The 18,648-nt window shown below is 38.0% G+C and overlaps 1 pseudogene; it reads right to left on the bottom strand.

Moving 5' to 3' along the window:
* Positions 1–17,796: 17,796 nt before the first annotated feature.
* Positions 17,797–17,947, bottom strand: LOC113618613 (uncharacterized; annotated as a pseudogene).
* Positions 17,948–18,648: the final 701 nt, after the last annotated feature.

Consider the following 18,648-nt stretch of genomic DNA (forward strand, 5'->3'; position numbering starts at 1 on the left):
TTTCTGAGAAAGGCTTGCCTTTTAAAGGAACACTTATGACTGTCTTCACTCTTTTTAAAATATGAATTTCAATTCAATATCTGTTTAACTCTGCTTTCAGAAGTTGAATTTTAGGTTGATGTAAAAATGCATGATAAATTCATGTAATATCTTAGCACAGGTAGTACCCTAACAAGTAATATACTGACAGAAAAATGCCTGTTTTTATGTGGTCTTAGCTCAGAGAAAAATTTTTAAATGTTTAGAACAAAAATCAAAGACTATTTTGAGACGTGAAAATTATATGAAATACAGTGTCCATAATCACAGCCAGGTTCATTCATTTATGTACTGTTTCTGGCTGCTTTCCCATTACAATGACAGCATTGAGGAGTTGTGACAGAGACCACATGGCCTGCAAAGCCTAGCTATTTATTACCTGGTCTTTTACAGAAACAGTTTGCTGACCCCTGATCTAACATGTAAAAATATGTGAAAAATAATTTTATCTCTCTGTTCATCTTAACTGTCTAATTAGACAGCAATGCCATATGTTCTAAACTCAAATCAGTGTTTTCTTGTATCTAATAACTGTTGGCATTCAGTATAAGGGCAGCAACACAAACATATATAAGAAAATGGTACTACCCACATCAACTGTAATAGCACATATCTCTAGAACTTATTAGTCAAAATGTTCTTCCCTAGACCATATGGGAGCAGGGGACTGTCTTTGTTAAGGCATCATTTACATTCAGGTGCACCATTCCATCAAACTTGTATTTAAAGTCCTCGGTGCTGTGACACAAAGATTAACAAGGAAGTCCCTACTCTCTAGGAGTTCCTGATCAAGCAGGAAGTTCACATTTTCATTCCCCAAGCAACTCAATGAGATTCTTATTATTACTATTTTAGAGGTGAGACAACAGAAATGCAGGCAAAGATCAGGCAATCTGTATAAGATACCCTGAAACATTGGAAATTCCTGTTTTGTTTTGTTTTTTCTGGATTCAGGTTAACATAGTAATAAAAAATATATATGTATATATATGTGTGTGTGTGTCTATATATCTATATATAGACACACACACACACACTTTTATAAATAGCACAGAGCTGAGCAAGTATGTAGGGAAAAGGGAGAGACGATCCATACTCTGCAGGGAAATCTGTCAGGGAAGTCTACGCCAGAAGGAATTCCCTGCCCATGTTATTTCTTTCAACATCTAACAGATTCCTGTATATGTTCCAGGTTTAAAATTGTTGAGGGTCAAGCAGAGGGGACACTAGGAGTGGGAGGGCATCAGACTGGAGTCTGTCTTTTAGCAAATATATTTCAATGGATCACAGACACCATACCAACTTCCTCATTAAAAAAAATATCTCAAAATAGACTTGGTGGAGCCCTGTAAAGTGTAATGATATAAGGAAGAGCAGGTTGGGTGCTGAGAAACGCTCTGAAGTCTGACCTTTCTCAGATGCAGATATAATGACCCACTTTCATGCCAGTTGGAGAATAAATTCAGATAAAGATACATGCTGCCGTCCCATGGAGCCCACATGTGGCCTTACAAATGAGTGTGCTGCCAGAGCTCAGAGTGACCAGGCTTATACGGGCACTGGTAGTCACTTCTCTGGCTCCAAGTGGAGAGGCAATTCAAAAGAATAAAGGTCTAGACTTTACACTTAGCCAGAGTTAGGAATTGGCTCCCCCCGGCCTCAGCTATGTATACAAAATTATATAGGTACATAAAATTATACATACACACACACACTTTTTTTTCCCTTTCCCTGAACAATTGGAGAGTTAGTTTCAGGCTTGCGGGATTCATGTCACTTCCCCTTTCAGCCTATATCTTCTAAGAAATGGACATAACCAAACATTATTTCATATTCAAGACATCTAACATTAACATAACACTATGACCTATTGATCTAATATACTGTCCATATTCAAAATTTCACAATTGTCCCAATAATGTCTTTCATAGGCTTAATTTTTTTTTTCAGAATTTATAAATCCACAATCTAATCAAGGATCATGAATTGCATTTACTTGTCATACTTCTTTAGGGTCTTTCTAGGACAGTTCCTAGCCCTTTTGGGGGCATTTTTGAAGAGTCAAGTTTAGTTATTTTGCACACTGTCCTTTAATTGGGATTTGTCTGATTGTCTTATTATGATAAAGGTTAAACTTTTTTTTTTTTCAGGAATATTACAGAAGTGATGTGCTCTTCTCAGTACATCTAATTTAAGAGACACATTAGGTCATTTTGTCCTATAATTGGTGATGTTAAGTTGATCATTTAATTAAGGTGGAGTCCATCAGATTTTCCTGCTATCAAACTTATCTTTTTCTCTTTGAAATTAATAACTAATCAGTAGAGTTATATTTTCAGACTATGTGAATATCTTTTTCTTCAACAGTCTGTCACCCGTGTTTCGGCATCTATTGTTGATTCTCACCTGAATCAGTTACTACCATGGTGGTTTGCCAGTGGTGATTTTCTAATTCTATTGACCCTTCTACATTTATTAGAATTCTTCTGTAAATAAGAGCTTTTCTGTCTCCACCCCACTTAAAAATATTATTTATTTATGATTACAACGCACATACACATACATAAGCACATACATGTAAGATATATTTTATATCTGTGGGAACTGATGGATTTTTAAAAATTCATTGTATTATAATTGGTTTCTGCCCTTCTTCATTATGATACTCAAATGAGAATCAGTTTAATTTAGGTACACATTAACTTAGTACTACTGCTTGGAATCTGAGATCTGTGTGATTGTAACTCTAACCTGGACCAGAGCTCTCCTGGGAAATGTAAGACCATGGCCCGCAAGAGTTGGAAGAGACATTAAGCATTACCTTCTCATGGACAGTAGGAATTTTCTATCTAATGTCTTGTGTCCATCTGTGGGAAGTGTCCATCCTATTTGCTTTCTCTGGAATGCTTTTCTTCTCCCCAGTCAAGATGCCCTCCGTGTATCTGTCATCACACATCTTCTGCCACCTGGCAGACACAGCCCTTAGGTATTCAGAGACCAAAGCAGGACCTGTGCTCTCCAATACTGTCCACACATCAAATGGCAATGCCTAATTAACAGGGACTTCTTTGTAGCTAAGAGTCTTTCATTTTAAATGCTTGTGAGTTTTTGTAGGAGGAAAGCGGATATGAAATATTTACTGGTCTCTGTTCTGAGACCTGCCGTAAATGCTAAGTTAAACCTTGAGAAGCTCTACAAGGTAAACTTTGTTATTCTAATTTTATAGATCAGGAAAAATAGAGTTAAATATTCTGTCGAAGTCATGCAGATCGTAAGTGGTGGAGCCAAAATCTGAACCAAAGTTAGCTGACTTTGAAGCCTGTGTTCTTTCCACTCATTATACTAACTCTAAAGTGTGTTCATCCCTATATATGTGTATGTGAGTGAGAGAGAGAGAGAGAGAGAGAGAGAGAGAGGGCTATTTATATCATAAATCATTGGAGACCTCCCAAAATCTCAGACTGAAATTAATTGGGTTATAAACTATTAAGATATGTTAGAACATATTATTATACTTTTTAAGGTGAATGCTCTTCACTGATATCAGATTTCCTCATTTCCACAATAAATATAAGGGAAGCAGTAGGGTCAAGTATTTAAGAGAGCCTGGATTTAGTAATCAGACCTGATTTTGTTCAAGTTTGTCTCTGCCACTTAAATGTGTGAATATGGACAAATCAGTAGACATCCCTAAGCTTTAGTGTCTCATACATATAATGGTTAGGTATATATAACATTTGGTTTATGGAGTTGTAAACATTGAGTTAGGAAACATACGTCAAGTACTTGATTCAGGGCCTGACAGAATTTGTGCTCCATTACTGATGACGATTACCATTTTTAATTATGAGAGGAGTGAATGGGAATCTTTGTAGGTCAGTAAATATTCCTCAGATCTGAAGACTGTCTTGATGCATCTTCTTAGATGCATCTCTTGCTTTTTCTCCTACTTAACATTTAAATTAAAGTGTTTCATAACCAAACAGTTCCAGAGCCTGAGCGCCTGTTAATCATACAGCCATCTGTGAGTAATACATAGAAACTCTTAACTTCTTCCTTTCTCTATTTGTTACTAACCAGAGTCCTCAGAGACCACCTGACTTGGGAAGAACAATTGTTTAAGGTCATCAGGACTTAACTTATGACAGTTTTAAATCATTGGAGGGTTAAATGTATTTTAAAGGACATCTGTAAGACAAAATTTGATATTTATGCCATTGTCGCTGAGACAAAGAAGTGGAGCATTGCTTTCGTTTTCAAATATTCTTAGTGAGACTTCTTTTTTGTACGAACATGTGCACTCCTCCCTTTACTTACTGCTTATCAGTAGAAATATATGACATTTAGTTGATTTGATACATTTGTTTTCTTGTTATATTTCATCATTTTGTAAAGTACTTTGCAATGGATTCACTTAAAAATGTTTATTGAATAGGGCTTCCCTGGGGGCGCAGTGGTTGAGGGTCCGCCTCCCAATGCAGAGGACACGGATTCGTGCTCTGGTCCGGGAAGATCCCACGTGCCGTGGAGCGGCTAGGCCCGTGAGGCATGGCCGCCGAGCCTGCGCATCCGGAGCCTGTGCTCCGCAATGGGAGAGGCCACAACAGTGAGAGGCCCGAGTACCACAAAAAAAAAAAAAAAAAAAAAAAATGTTTATTGAATACTTGTTATATGCCAGGCAGTAAGTCACTTTACAAGGTAGAGTATAAGAAAAAATTTAGTAAATATAAAAATATACGTGTCAAGCACTATGCCTGGTACAGGCAATATAAAAATTAACATAAAGTTATTAAGATATGATTTTTTCTTAGTGAACGTAAAACCTGGTTTATCATCACAATTTAATATTATTAAATACATTTAATGAGAGACGAGGAAGCTGAAATTAAAAGAAGTTGAAATAACTTGCATAAGATCACACAGAAAGTGAGTTGTAAATTGCAATTTGCATTAATCAAATATTTTTATAATACTGTTTTATTTCCTACATTGACTTTGGAACTACATCTCATTTTTAAAAGACATTGATCTTGGATAAAAATATACATTTTTAACTTATAGTCTACTTAGAATCAATATTATATAGCTTACTGTATAATGTAATAATCATATTTCCGTTTTCCTCTTTCTAGCCTTTGGACTATTTTTGTCATACATTTTTATTTACATATATTATAAACCCCATGATATATTGCTATTAGTTTTGTTTAAATAGTAACTCTCTTTTAAATTGATCTAAAAATAAGAATAAAATCTTATATATTTATCCATGTAGCTACTTTTTCTAGTATTTTACATTCCTTTGTATAGATCCATATTTCCATCTCATATCTTTTTCTTTCGGCCTGAAACACTTCCTTTAACATTTCTTGTATTACATGTCTTCTGGTGATAAATTCTTTCAGCTTTTCCATGTCTCAAAAAGACTTTATTTTGCCTTTATTTTTGCTAGGTATAGAATTCTATGTTGATGGATGTTTTTGTCTTTCAATACTTTAAAGAGCTTGCTCCATTGACTTCTTACTTGCTTTGTTTTGGATGAGAAATCTGCTCTTTTCTCTCTCTCTGTCTCTCTCTCTCTCTTTATATATATATATATATATTTATTTATATATATGTTTATAACATATATATTTATGTAACGTGTTCTCCCTTTCCCTACCCTCGCCCCCTTTCCCCAGGATACTCTTAAGATTTTCTTTACCACTAATTTTTACCAATTTGATTAAGATGTATCTTGGTAATTTAATTCATATTTCTTGTTCTTGGGGTTTGTTGAGCTTCTTGGATCTCTAAGTTTTTGGTTTCCATCAATTTAGGAAAATTTTGGCCATAATTTTTTCAAGCATTTTCTGGGTTCCTCCCTTTCTTCTCCTTCAGCGACTTAAATTACAAAAAATATTAGGTCACTTAAAGTTGGCTGATACCTCACAGATGCTCTGTTTACTTTTGTGAATATTTATTTCTGTGTTTCATTTTAGATAATTTGTACTGCTGCTTTTTCCAGTTTACTATTCTTCTCTTCGAAATATCTAATCTCTTATTATTATTATTTCTGTTTTTCTAAATTTTGGCATTACCCGCCGGAGCTGCCATGACGGAGTCTCTGCAGCCACTTACTTCCAGCAGTGATCTCGAGAGACTCCATGCTCTTGGCCATTGCTACCTCTCTTGTTATTCTTATCCAGTGTAGTTTTCATCACAGCCGTCATGGTTTTCAAATCTTAAAGTCTGATTGCCCCAGATTTCTGGCTTCAGAGAATCTCCCTTTTAAAAAAATATTTCTTGTTTCAGCTTAATATTCTGAACATATGGAATACAGTTATAATAATTATCTTGATGTTCTTGTTTGTTAATTCTAATATTGGTCTCAGTTTGGATGGGTTTCAATTGATTGATTTTTCCTCCTCTTTATGGGTCATATATTCTGGCTTTTTTGTATTCCTGGTTAATTTGAATTGGATACAAGAATTGTGAATTTTATCTTATTGAGTGTTGAATATTTTTGTATTCTTATAAATATCCTTGTGCTTTGTTCCAGGATGCAGTTAAGTTGCTTGGAAACAGTTTGAACCTTTTGGGTCTTGCTTGTACAATTTCGTGAGTCTGACCAGAGCATCATGTAGTCTAGGGATAATTATTCCCCGTGTCTAATGCAATACTCCTCTGAGTACTCTACCCAATGCTCCCAGAGTAATGTGGTGTTCCAGTCTGGCTGGTGATAACCAGTCTTTGTCCTGTCTGACACTTGAGTACTGTTCCCTCTGATTTGCAGGGCTTCAGGTAGTTTTCTCAAATGAATGTGTTAAACACTTGAAGAAGACTCTCTGGAGATTTCCAGGCTTCTTTCCTTGTGCAGATCTCTCCTTTCTGGTCCTCTGTCCTGCAAACTCCATCTGCTTTGTTTTCCTTGGACTCTAACTTCATCTCCTCAACTCACAAAGTCTGATGGGCTCTGCTTGGTTTCTCCCTCTTTGAGTGGTGGCCTGGAAACTCTCAAGCCAGGAAGCTGGGATAATCACTATTTCCTGTCTCTCAGGGATAACTGTCCTTTGTTGACTGATGTCCAGTGTTTTATATATTTTGCTTTTTTCTGTTTCCTTATTTTAGGTTAAAACAACCTAAATAAAAATTAATTAATGTATTATTTATCATTAACATTTATTAATTAATAAATCAAAATTTATTTAGAGTAACAAAGTTTATTCTATCTTTGTTGAAAGCAAAAATTCTCGTTTTTAGCACTTTAAAGATGCTGACTCATTGTTTCTAATAAGTCAGAGTCTCCCTATTGTTGTTCCCCATATGTAATAATTTTCCCCCTTTGGCTGCTATTAATATATTTCTTTTTTTTTTTGATGTTTGTTTTACTATCCTGTGCCCAAGGATGGTCTTTTTTGTGCTTGTACTATTTTTGTTTTGCTCAGCTTTATGAATCTGTGGGTTGATGTTTTTCACCAAATTTGGGGAGATTTCAACTATTATTTCTTCAAATATTTTTTTGCCTCAATCTCTCTCTCTCCTATCCTTGTGAGACTCTATGTCCGTTAAACATCTTTTTACAGTCACATTTGCTGTTTATTTGGAAAAATCTTTTTTTTTAATCTCTGTTTTTCAGTTTGGGTGATTTCTACTGACCTATCTTCAAGCTTACTAATTCCATTGTCTAATTTTCTGTTAAGCTCATTTAGTGAATTTTTAATTTCATATATTTTATTTTTTAGTTCTTGAATTTCTATTTGGTTCTTTTATAATTTTCATATCTCTACTGATATTCTCTATCCAGTCATTGTATCCATAATTTCAAGTTCTGAACATGTTTATCATAGCTTTTTTTTTTTTTTTTTTTGCGCTACGCGGGCCTCTCACTATTGTGGCCTCTCCCGCTGCAGAGCACAGGCTCTGGACGCGCAGGCTCAGCGGCCATGGCTCACGGGCCCAGCTGCTCCGCGGCATGTGGGATCCTCCCGGACCGGGGCACGAACCCACGTCCCCTGCATCGGCAGGCGGACTCTCAATCACTGCGCCACCAGGGAAGCCCTATCATAGCTTTTTAAGAGTACTTCTCTGATAATTTCAAAACCTGCTGCATCCTGGGGGCTTGCTTCCACTGGCTATTTTTCTCTTTTGACTTTAGGTCATATTTTTTGCTTATTTGCATGTACAGTAGTTTTTAAAATGTATACTGGACATTGTGCACAAGACATGATTTGTGGATTATGCTGTTTTCTTTAAAGAATTTGAGGTTTTTTCCTGGCAGACAGTTAAACTGTGGTGATCACTTGGAGCTTATAGAGTGGTGCTTCTCAGCTAGCGGTAGTTTTGCTCCCCCCACCCAAGGAGATATTTGGCAATGTATGTAGATATTTTTGGTTGTCACAACTTGGGGTGACAATGACATATGACAGTGACAGTGGGTAGAGGCCAGGAATGTTGGTAAACATCCCACAATTCACAGGAAAAGCATCCCACAACAACTAATTATCTGATCTAATGTTTCAGTAGTGCTGAGGTTGAAAAACCCTACTGTAGATGTTTTAGACATTGTTAGAGAGGGTTTATTTCAGTTTTCCCCCCCAGTCCTAGAGCACGTACCTTATTCTAGAGTATGCCTTATTTCTAACATTTGGCCTTGCTGGGGTCTTAACTAAATGCCCAAAGTACTAAATGTCTCTTTATTCCACTCTGACCGGCTAAACCTCCAATGTCTCCCAGCACTTTACAACTTCTAGTATCTTTATTCAGGACTCACCTCCCAGCAACTGGTTAGTCTTACTGCGTCTCACCCTGCAGAAGTACAGTCCAGGGCTTGGCCAAAGTCCTTCAGGGCACCTCTGTGTAGAACTCTGGGGATCTCCACCATCTCAAGGAACTTTGCCTATAAATTCTCGCCTCCTAAGCAACCCTAAATTCCAAACTCTGTGTCCTCTTCATAATGAGATTGCCACTTTCTGTACTTCACTTCAGAAAGTACCCTCAATAGAAATGTGGGTCAACATGAAACTCACCTCACATAATTTCCTTCTGTCAAAGATCACAACCCTATGCATTTTGTTTTCTAACACCTGACAACAATTGTTTCATATATTTTGTACAGTTTCATAGTTTGCAATAGGAGTGTAATTCCTATACCAGTTATTCCATCATGGCCAGAGGTAGATATCCCAGAAATGGAACTTGAACTCAACTCTAAAACTTAGGTTTCTCCATCATTCTTTGGGAGTAAGAAGATATCCTTTTAATTACAAGGAAATATTTGATAATAGATGAATATAAACTTGCAGTTTCCTTCTCTAGAAAATACTAGAGGAGAACATTTCTGCTAGATCTACCTTCTTATCCCATTCTCCAAGACCATTTCTATGCTGGCTAATAAGACCATACAAATGATGCCTTCTTTCTACCAGAGATAATAATAGCTGTCTTCTCTTGTATGGTTTCTATTGCCAGGCAATGTGCCAGTAGATTTACATACATTTTATTTTATGTTATGTTTATAGCAGCCCTATTTTCCCTGATTTACATTTTAATTTTTATTTAATTTATTTATTTATTTCTATTTTTGGCTGCGTCGGGTCTCAGTTGTAGCATGCGGGCTCTTCCTTGTGGTGTGCGGGCTTCTCTCTAGTTGTGGCTTGCGTGTTTTCACTCTCTAGTTGTGGCACGTGGGTTCCAGAGCGTGTGGGCTCTGTGGTTTGTGGCACACAGGCTCTCTCGTTGAGGCGTGTGGGCTCAGTAGTTGTGGTGCACGGGCTTAGTTGCCCGGCAGAATGTGGGATCTTAGTTCCCTGACTGATTTATTTCCCTTAGTTCCCTTCCTGACAGGAAGTCCCCTTCCCTGATTTACTTTTACGGAAACTGAGTCTCCAAGAAGTTAAGTAACTTGTAAGTTTTCAGAGGTAGTGAAATGAAAGAACTGAAACATAGGCCTAGGTCTATCTGACTCTAAAGCCTCAAATGTGTATCAGTCAGGGTAGGCTAATTGCTGTAGCAGAGCACCCCCAGATCCTCAGTGGCTGAACACAATAATCATTTATGAAAGTGTTCTTATTCATACTAAATTCTAGCAATGGTTGATGGAAACTTCTGCTTCACACAATCCTTTTTTCTAGTGGCCCCATTATTCCCAGGGCCTTGGAGTTCTCTGCTGCTCCACTTGATCAGAAGACAATAAAAGGGAGTGCAGAGGATCAAGCTGGAAGATGTTAAGACTGATAAGTAGGGAATATCACTTCTGATGACACACAATTGGGCAGAAGTCTGTTGTAGAGCCCACCTACCCACAGGGAGGCTGGGGAATAGTGTTTAGCTATGTACATAGGAGGAAAAGGGAATGGGCTTCAGTGAACTACTAGCTAGTCGCTACCACACTGCATTAAGCCAGATTCTCTCCTAAGTTCCTCCTTGGGGAGTATTTATACACTTTGCTCTAAATTTAGCTTTTCTAGGCTGGGGACCTGTTTTAGTGTCATAGATAATTCTCTAGGCAAGTGAAAGTTAACAGAAATCATATCCTGAGAGGATGTGGATCTTTAGTTCATGTATCACATTGTCCCTCATCAGGCCAATGATTATCACCATCAACATTATCATCATCATTCCCAATTTTAAGCAATGCATTTTTTATAATTTTTGACATTTTAATCTACAGTTACTGTCTACATTATTTTAATTAAGACACTAAACTTCCTCTCCCACCACTCTCATCTATCATGCCCTTGGACCTGGGCCACCATGGAGTCAATGCCTTGTTTTCTTGGCCTCTATCTTGCCCAAGTATCAGGCTTTCAGAATGGTGTCTTCCAGTGAAACTCTGAGTCTGTAAACACAAAATGAGTATCAAGAACTTTCTAACTGCCCTGAACAATATCAGTGCTAAATTAATAGTCAAAAAATGATCACAAGTATGAGGAGGACACTTCCAAAAAGAGCTGGCTTAGATTCCTTTGGGAAATGGTAGTGACACCTGGGAAACCAACAGTTAACTGAAAAAAAAGGCAAATTTGAAGAGCACTTTAGTCAACTTGCTTTGATCAGCCCACCTGGGTCTTTCTTTTGATTTAAGTATATCTCCCATCTGTTTGGTTGGAGTGTTTGAACCAGTTCCCTGGATTTCATTCCAATCACACCTGCCCTAATCCAGGACCTCCTTTTCCCTCCTTCTGACAACACATCCAGATTTTCTCTGTCTTTAGTGCCGCAGGCTCAGCGGCCATGGCTCACGGGCCCAGCCGCTCCGCGGCATGTGGGATCTTCCCAGACTGGGGCACAAACCCATGTCCCCTGCATTGGCAGGCGGACTCTCAACCACTGCGCCACCAGGGAAGTCCTAAATGGTCTCTTTTAAATAAAAAACCAAATGCTTCAAACAGTTAATTTTAAAATAGATCTATAGTATCTTTTAATAGCCTGTATTTTCTTAAAGATAATATTAAGTAGGAAGAAAGGTTAGAACTATTTCTATAAAATGTACTGTAATTTCAAATTTCCAAAAAGGAGTCTTAAATGATAGGTATTGAGTGTCCCTGGGATGATGCCACTGCAGGCGGCTACTTTAGCAATGTCCTGGATACAATTTTGCATCTAGATTGTCTTTGCCCAGGAGAGGCACAACTTTTGTTGGAAAGCACAACTGTTGGTGCAGTGGGGCAATTGGAAAGTGTTACATTGGAGGGAGATCCTTCAGAGAGAATGTGTATCTTCATCAAAATTCTCAATGCATTGAAACTGTCATTCAAAGAGTTAACATCTGCGAAGAATAAAAAATGCAATGGAGAGGTTTCAGGCAAAGCATGGGGAGACTGATAAAATTATCAGTGAATTAAATTCAGACAGATGGCTTTGGAAAGGAATGAAGTACACAAACCTTCCGTGGAGTATAATGACTCTCATTCTGACAGGGGCTTTGTCAACAGGGTAAGCCTTTTTTAAAAAAAACAAAATCTGGATTTTAAAGCAACTGGAAGTCAGATTCTTCTCCTTTTCTGAAGGTGGTGTTTAGTACTAAAAGCAACACAACAACAAAACCTGATAGAGTCTGGACAGTCTCAGAGTCTAAATTGCCTGGTGTAGGTGCACAGCTTGGTGGAAGGCACATGGTAGGCACCCTTGGGTGCTGTTCCTTTCTCATTGTTCTCAGACTTGCTGCCCACATCAGTGGGTCCTTGGCAGCTAAAATATTTCCACAGAACAGAGGCCAGTCATTAGCTCTGCTTACAACAGCGGGATGACAAGAGAACCTTTCGGCCATTAAACACACTCGTGCACACATATGCACACTGAATAAAGAGAAATCAACTGATTATTGCTCTTTAAAATTTCGATTTTTATCATTGCTGATTACATTAAAAAATAAAGCTCCTAGAAAAAGTATCCTAGTTGATACTAACTGTCCTTCTACATTTAGATAAAAATGATGAGAAAATAATGTTATTTCTCTCTCAGGGTTTCTTTTCCTTACTGTTTCTATTTCATCTTCACTTATTTGGCTCTAGGGACCCCCTCTTTCAGGCGACAGGGCCTGGCGTATTCACGCTTGGACGTGGATGGCCAGGTTGCTTCTAAGCAATGGACGTTGCCTTTGTTCCAGACCAGATGTTCTGTTTCTCCCTGGTAACAGTTTGCATTGTGGTGCCTTATTATCCGGCACTCTTGGAACTGGTGCCAGGGTAGCCTCAGAATCTGCCAAGAGCAGCGCTGAATCAATGAGACAGCTGGCAGCCTCCCTGGGGAGGGAACATTTTTACCTTTTTGATTCATGCAGTCTCCGCTAGTTCTGATCCAGGATGCCATGAATGATTTTTCTTAGCGACAGGTAAGAACAAAAAAGCTTTGTAACCTAATTCAATAGAAGCTGGAGACTCAGTGTGTGACTGATTTAAAGGAGAAGACGATGAAGAGGAAGTGTACACACAGTCCATTGCATTTTCTCCATAATCGACATCTATGCTTCTGCCTGTGTTGGAGTTGTCAGGTTTGCTGGGAAGAGAAGCTTGAGAATCAAGAATATTGTGTTTATTGACCTAGGATTAGGATTTTAATCATGTCTCTGAGACTGCATGTTATCTACAAAAACAAGAAGATTACTCTTTTTTAATTTTTTAGCTATAAAATTCACTGATCTATTGCTAACTTGGCTAAACATTCAAGGTTACTTTAATGGGTTTGTTCACATCATTCAGGCTTTAATGTTTCGAATGCATTTATTTATCAGGGCTATGAATTTGGGTAAAAATCATCCATGTTTACACTCAAGCAAAGGATGACAGCTCAGTTTGGGTCCTCGCCCTAGGTCGTACACATGTCAGCACACTTTTTGAGTCAACAAGAACACTAGTCCTGAACACCCTGTTCTCCCACTGCCCCATGAAAGCAGGCCAGTTCTTAAGCCATTGTAGTCAAGAAGGCCATTAGGAGATGAGATGGCACAGTACCTGAGCTCCAGTCCTGGTGTGATTGAGAGGAAAAAAATGTGACAGTAACAGAATTCAGGGACCTTGAGGTGTATCATCCCTATCAATCATGGCAGACGTATTGGCAATATGATGGATGACACCCAACCACTGACCTTGGTGGGTTAGCCTTTGTCACATAAGTACCAGAATAAGTCAAAGCAGTGGGTCAATCCACCATCAAATAAGAGTGATAAGCTGTGACAGCAGCAGAGGGAAAATGAACATTAGTATCAAATGTTGTCCATATTTCTGAAGAGCAGTTATCTTACTGTTCAACCATTGAATGGGATGGGTTATTTCAGGAAGAGGGAAAATCAATCATCAATGCATGCTTGTGGCAGTATGAGTATTCCTCTCTTAACTAAGGTATAACTTAGAATAGTTGGTCTGTAAAGTAGGCACTCTCACAGGGTGAAAACTATTATAACATAGATTTCTTTACTTAAAACCTGAGAAAAATTAGTGTAACCAGTGAACAAACCCCATACAAACCGAAGTTTCAACTCCATTTACAAGCCATTGCCTCATCTACGTGCAGTTCAACATTCAGTTGGTGACAGAAGGCTTGGTTTGGGAGTAGAAATAATTTAGCCTGGGATTCCTGGTGATTTTCCCATGATGGTCTTAGAATTTGTCTCTCAAGCATTCTCCCAAAGCTTCACACTTACAAATGACCTACCCCAAATCTATTTTCTCCGTTTACATTTTATTTGATTGGTCATAGAAAGTAAGGAGAAATTTTCAATAAGATATCTCAGTATGCAGCAGGACATGTGGAAGGCTCAATGGCTACAAAGGATAAAGGAAACAGAGAAAAGATGATGATCAACTTGCTTTTCATCAAAAAGTGAGGTTAGAACAGACTGAAGCAAAACCTGCCCGTTTATTTTCCAGATGGCTTTGTGCCATGTGATAAGGGATTCTATCAGCTTTATCGGTGGTAAGAGTTAGTCGCTCTAACCATACCCCTAAGCCAGTGGAATCACTGAAAATACTGTATCATATCTTTTGGAATCAACATTTAAAAAGCAAGAGACCCAGATATCATGTGATTATCTTTCCTTCCAAGCCAAAATATTCAGGTTGGCATCCTGAGGCCCTCAGTCAAGGGGAGTAGACCAGGTGGTGTATTAACAGTTAAGGGTCAGACCCTGCATCATTCTAATCCAGCCCATTCGCGTTGCTATGCATTTCCCCCGCAAATATCTTCTGTGTGCTTCCCACCGTGCCAGCCATCAGTACAAAGGGTGTTTTAAGGCAAACAGACGAGATACTATTTATCATAACAGGCTTTGTAACTTTCGGAACTTCAGGAGGTGGGTACAAGCTGAAAATGCATATAGAGTCAGGAAAGATTTAGGGTGGAAAAGGAGCAATATATTATATGCATATCAGCTTTATTAACGAGAGAAAATCCCCAGGGGTGTTTCAGAGCGAACCTTCTCTCTTTTGAGATTGATGTCAGGGAGGATGAACATATCCTCTCACGGGTGACCTGATATAAGCCATTTGTCTGATCCAGCAAGATATTTCTTATATTCTCTAGTTCTTGATATGGGAGTAGACACTGAGAAGTCAAAGCATCTGGATGCATTGTGTTTGGCTGTGTGGACTACTGTACACAGAAAAAGATAAAGTGTAAGCCCTGATGGTATTCTGGGTGCATTTCTCTCCTTTCTGGATGAATGCCTAAGATGTTGCTAGACTGAAAGCTGAATTGGTTCTCTTGGTAATCTTTCCCATTCTTCTCATCTGCAGGATTTATAAAACATTGCTCCTTCGGTCTAGGTATAATTTTGGGATCACATCATGATAACTCTGTGTGTGTGCCGGGAGGGCAAAGTTGCAGAGCAATTACTCAGCAGTGCTGGGGAAAGAAGCAATTACTGGAACACATTTTAGGCCCGCTTGTCAGAGTGAGTTTCACTTGGGCACAAGGGAAGCATTTAACTTGGGCAGCATCCCTTTTTGGAGGCTTAATTTAGTTTTTTCTTCCCTTTAATTGTGTGATTCCAGTATTTTAGCTACAATCCCTAGGCTGTGAGAACCTTTAAACAGCTCTTGATTATGAAGCAGGGCATGGGTTTTGAAGAAGAATAAACAGGGAGCTGTATAATTTATAGGAAAACTGCATGATGGACTTTTCTTTATGAAGAACATTGGGTTTACACTGGCACAAGCCAAATACCTTTGTAATGAATAGTCAGTAATCAGCAGCAGCTACAGTAAGTGCTTGAAATTTTTTCTTTTATGTGCTATGAGTCCATAAATTAAGCATCTGATTCCGATTGCTGTCACGAATGCATACACCTATTGCTACCCACCCCCACTGCTCAGATCTCCTGCATCAGCTCATGCGCAGTATAGAACATTACGAAAAGTAGAAGGCAAGTCTCTTTTAATATGTTCAATTTCCATCTACTTTAAATACCATAATGGGAAAAGAGTGTTGACCGTGCATTCCACTTTCCTGTTTGGATCTAGATCACAGTTTGGATTTGAAGACAGCAGTGTTATGTTCTAGAATGTAAGAAAAAGAGTCTATATCAAGAGCCATTAAAATGAACTGAATTGCCAACGTGGTTTAAAAATATTATTATTATTATTATTTAGCAGAGATTTATCTAAATTGTAAGCTTTCAACTTGCTCATTCCACTAAGATTTTGCATATGCTATTTTCATCACTTGGAGTGTATCCTTCCTTTTTCTATTCTCTGCTTCTCAAGATTCCTAATTCTAACCAAAAACCCAGACAAAATACTTTAGGCAATTATTCTTTTCTAATCTCTTCTGCAACCAGATCCTTTTCAGTCCCCTACTTAATGATCAGTTGGCTGCTGTGAAGTTAATGTGAACAGATAGCTATTAATTTATAACTATGATGTTTTCTAATAGTTTAAGAGTACTGTAAAAAAACATAAACATATTTTCTAATTGGAACAATGTTACATGTGGTAGTTATGGCTCCAGGCCAAGCTACAAAATCTATTGAATCCAAAGTATGGATTAAGTGCAAATATTTAAAATTAAGAAGTAGCATCAGAAAATAATATTGCAATATTGACAATAAAATAAGTTATTAGAGCTTTATCTATGCCAGCACTATTTTAAGTCATTTACAAGTATTAATTGACTTCACAATATTCCTGTAAGTACTATGATTTTCATCATTTTACAGAGGAGGAAACAGGCACAAGAAGGTTTAAGCAGCTTCTCATGTTTGCATAGCTAATATGTGGTTGGGCTGAAATTTGAGTCAGAGTTTAACACAAACTCTTATGATTTTAACTGCAGTGTTAATTGTATTTAATTTTTTAAAAATATCGTGGTAATTGAGGTATGGAAGAAAGCAAACTTAGAAGACAACTTTAGTAAATATATTCAGAAGATAACTTTGAAACCCTAATTGCTTTAGAAGTTGGCAAAAATTATTCTATTGAAGTCTAAACAGTTGCTGCTTCCTTTTTTTTTTTTTTAAATAACTATTTATTTATTTATTTTTAACTTTGGCTGCGTTGGGTCTTCGTTGCCGCACGCAGGCTCTCCCTAGTTGCAGAGAGTGGGGGCTCCTCTTGTTGCGGAGCACAGGCTCCAGGCACACGCGGGCTTTAGTTGTGGCACGTGGGCTCAGTAGCTGTGAGCTCGTGGGCTGCAGAGCGCAGGCTCCATAGCCGTGGCGCCTGGGGTCAGCCGCTCCACAGCATGTGGGATCCTCCCGGACCAGGGCCCGAACCCGTGTCCCCCGCATTGGCAGGCGGATTCCCAACCACTGTGCCACCAGGGAAGTCCCAGTTGCTGCTTTCTTATCAAGTTTTTTAGACTTACAAAAGCAATAGAGAGAAAAGGGTTCAAAGAAAGCAAAAGAAAGCAAGTTAAAAATTTTTTAATGTGAATTTGGTAAGAATTCAAAACAGAAAAGAGGGAATTAAAGAGAAATTAAGAGAAACAGAAAAACTTTAAAAAAGTAAACAATAAGCGTGGAAGAGAAATATATGGAATTGTAACTTTTACCCAAGTTCCCTTATGAATGATCCAAGAAAGAAGAAAAAAAAAAAGGACCTATGGGATCTGATAGTTTCCTCAAAGACCCACTAGGCGGCAGTGTTGTCCGAGACAGCTTTGTGGCTAAGGCTGCTTAGTCAGGGTCTAGGATTTTTAGGGGAAGTGAAGTGAGAAATATATGTGGGATGTTTATTATTCAATTGTCATAATTTGGAGAATGCCTTAATGATTGTCACTTGTTACCTTTGAATTTTTTTAGTTCCTTTTTCTTTTTAATTCAGTAAATTATAGTATTTTAGGGACAGAGAATATTGTATCTTCCACAGAGCATGAAGTTGAGTTTTCATATTTGGAAAAATGGCTGAGGTCATTCCTACAGAGTGAAAAAGCTAAACTTTGCCATGGGAGAATCACCTTCCTGCTCAAGATACTTCCTCACCCAGGTAAGTTTCTTACTGCATCTCAAGTAGTGATCTGAACATCATCTTCACCCAATTAGTATTGTTGAATAAATATCATACAGCGTTTGAAACCTTGATTTTTATATAAATACAGTGATTTTTGTAGTTTAAGCCTGAAAAGTATCTGTTGTGTCATCCCATCAGCTGAGGACAGTGATTTTTGTGGCTTCCTTTTGTATTTCACTGTTACTTGCCTGAGGAGGAAGCAACATTGAATGCAGGAAACCCAAAAGAAGATTTAGGTAGAATGTAAACACTATAGAGAATTGAAGTGTTCAGCTTTGCATTAGGTAAGCAAAATTCCAGCAAGTCAAGATCAGCAAATTTGTGCGATGTTCTGGTAAGCCACTTCCCTTCTGCAGCCCACTCATTAATTTTCGGAAGCCTGACAGAATGGCTAAAAGGATGATCAATTTCAAGTGTCACTCCTGGCGTGTTTTTAGCCTATGTAAAAGTAGTTCCTGACAAGTAACCCTGTTAATGCCCTCAAAATATCTTCTATTATTAAATATTGGGAATAAGCTGAAATAATGAAACTAGCTTTTTTTCTGTCGCCAGAGTGGTTGGTTTAGAAGATGATGAGATTGGTGTCTATTACTGACTTTTAGGTTGGCTTAAGCACTCAAACGAGCAAAACCCTGAGAGAAATGAACATATTTCAGGAGAACTACTTATTTTTTTTTAATCTTTT

Source organism: Aethalodelphis obliquidens, unplaced genomic scaffold (genome assembly GCF_003676395.1).
Source record: "Aethalodelphis obliquidens isolate GAN/ISIS:26980383/991018 unplaced genomic scaffold, ASM367639v1 scaffold5, whole genome shotgun sequence".
NCBI lineage: Eukaryota > Metazoa > Chordata > Mammalia > Artiodactyla > Delphinidae > Aethalodelphis > Aethalodelphis obliquidens.